Source organism: Babylonia areolata, chromosome 27 (genome assembly GCF_041734735.1).
Source record: "Babylonia areolata isolate BAREFJ2019XMU chromosome 27, ASM4173473v1, whole genome shotgun sequence".
NCBI lineage: Eukaryota > Metazoa > Mollusca > Gastropoda > Neogastropoda > Buccinidae > Babylonia > Babylonia areolata.
In genome coordinates this window covers 3754972-3757471 of record NC_134902.1, presented here as the reverse complement: position 1 = coordinate 3757471, position 2500 = coordinate 3754972, and the positions used below count along the sequence as shown (strand labels likewise).

Sequence of the window (2500 nt, the reverse complement as noted above, 5' to 3'; positions counted from 1 at the left end):
TGTGTGTGTGTGTGTGTGTGTGTGTGTGTGTGTGTGTGTGTGTGTGTGTTAGTTTGTGCATATGCATGTGTGTTTACGGGTTGTGCACGTGCGTGCGCGCGCGCGCTCGCGCGTGTGTTTGTGCATGTTTGTGTGCGTGCTTTGTGCGTGTATGTGTGTGTGTGTGTGTGTGTGTGTGTGTTTGTCACAGTGTGTGCGTGCATGCATGTGTTTGGATGTATGTGTGGGCGTTGGTGTGTCTGTGTGCGTCAAAGCGATGATGCATACACTTACACACATGTAATTATGGTTACAGCATTTGCTTTGCACAGATAGCGGGCCAATGGGCTTGTTTCCAGTAACGCCGAAAGTGTGTGTGTGTATGTATGTGTGTGTGTGCGCGCGTGTGTGTGTGTCAGTGTGTGTGCGTATGTGTGTGTGTGTGTGTGCACGTGTGTTCATGTGCGTGTGTACCCGCGCGTGCTTAAGTAAGAGACAGAGAAGGCAAAAGTGTTGTAAGATGATTATGCCAAGTTAATTACACGCACGTGATCAGAAGGGAATTTTGATGACTGTTGTTTGTTTCGTAGAGAGCAAACAACGGGCCTATAAATTCCAGCTATTGCCCACAAAGGCACAGAAAGCGAAAGTATCGTTCCGTCTCAGGTTCGTAGTGTGTGTACAGTTTGTTTTCCGTCCGTATTTGTAACAGAAAAAGTGGGAACATGGGGGTGGGGGGGGGGGGGGGCAAACCTCTTTCACGTACACTTGCATACTGTGAGCATGTGTTTCTTGTGAAATAGTTTGGGGGAGGGGGCCGGGGGCCGGGGGGTGGGGGGGTGGGAGGTTGTGTGTGTGTTTCAAATGCACGTTCTTGTGTCAGAACACGTCTCTTTTTTATTGCGTGATAAATCAAGCCGTTTTATTACTTTCAACTTGACACGGTTTTACACACACACACACACACACACACACACACACACACACACACACAAAGCCGAGAGCCTTGGCTGAGTTGCTAACAGAAAAGTTACGTCATCCTCCCATTGTCTGCAAGTTCCGACCATATTCCTGCCAGATGACACATACACACACACACACACACACACACACACACACACACACACACACACACACAAACACACACACACACACACACACACACACTAACACACACAAACACACACACACAAACACACACACACACACACACACACACACACACACACACACACACACACACACACACACACACACACACACACACACACATATCAAACAGATAACCACCACCACCACCACCCGACAAACACACACACAGAGAAAGAGAGAGAGACAGGCAGACAGACAGACAGTCAGGCAGAGAAGGAGAGAGAGGGAGGCAGACAGAACCGATATATATATATATATATATATATATATATATATATATATATATATATATATATATATATACAGAAAGCGAGAGAGAGAGAGAGTATATTCCCAACAGTATTTATAACCCCTATCCTAAAAAGGATGTAGATGTGTGATGTCGATCTCACACAGAGAAATCTGTTGGGATAAAAAGAGAAATACAAATACGAATACAAATAATCGGCACCAGAACCGTTGAACCGCAACAACCCAACACACACACACTCACGCACACACGCACAGAAACGAAACGCACGCGCGCGCGCACACACACACACACACACAGATCTTGTTTTGCACACACAATTGATAGCAAAACACCCACTATGAATCTCTCCCTCTCTCTCTCTCTCTCTCTCTCTATATATATATATATATATATGTGTGTGTGTGTGTGTGTGTGTGTGTAGATAGATATATCTCTGTATATGTGTGTGTGTGTGTGTGTGTGTGTGTGTGTGTGTGTGTGTGTGTGTTGTATGGACAAGAAATGCTGGTAGCTGTGTTGTTTAATTTATACCTCTGTAATGTGCGCTTACACCATTCTTCCATGAAGGTCCATGGCCTGTCTTCAATAAAACATCCGTATCCGTGTCTGTGTCCAGTTCCTTCTCTCTCTCTCTCTCTCTCTCTCTCTCTCTCTCTCTCTCTCTCTCTCTCTTACAGTATTCGTAAACTATGCATTTATATGTTTAATGCCCTGAAGATACGACAGGAATTCTGTGACAACAATGATGAAAAGTTAGAATTAATTTACTATGCACGAGAAGCACTTTTGTTCTACAGGTTTAAGTTAGTACGTATTTTACATTTTGTTGTGGCTGAGTGATCACCATATTGTGTACTTTTGACCTCTTTCTAGGGGCCGGAGGCCTGGAGATTAAAGTTTTATTCTTGTTCTCTCTCTCTCTCTCTCTCTCTCTCTCTCTATTTCTTCGTACAAACAGGATTGGTATTCTCATTTAGAAGATTCTGAAAAAAAATATATAGCTGGTCTCTTTCGTTTAAGAGTATATTTGAGACGGAAAAATACATTTCAGTTCTAAACAATAAATGGCACAGACTTAGTCTTGCTCGGTTCAGGCTAAGGGTATTGGGGCTGAAT

The 2500-nt window shown here is 43.9% G+C and overlaps 1 protein-coding gene across 2 annotated transcripts in view; it reads left to right on the top strand.

Annotated features, from left to right (window-relative positions):
• Nucleotides 1-2500, top strand: part of LOC143301267 (cytochrome P450 2U1-like) — a 47293-nt gene that overhangs the window by 1464 nt on the left and 43329 nt on the right. The gene's annotated exons all lie outside the window — the stretch shown is intronic.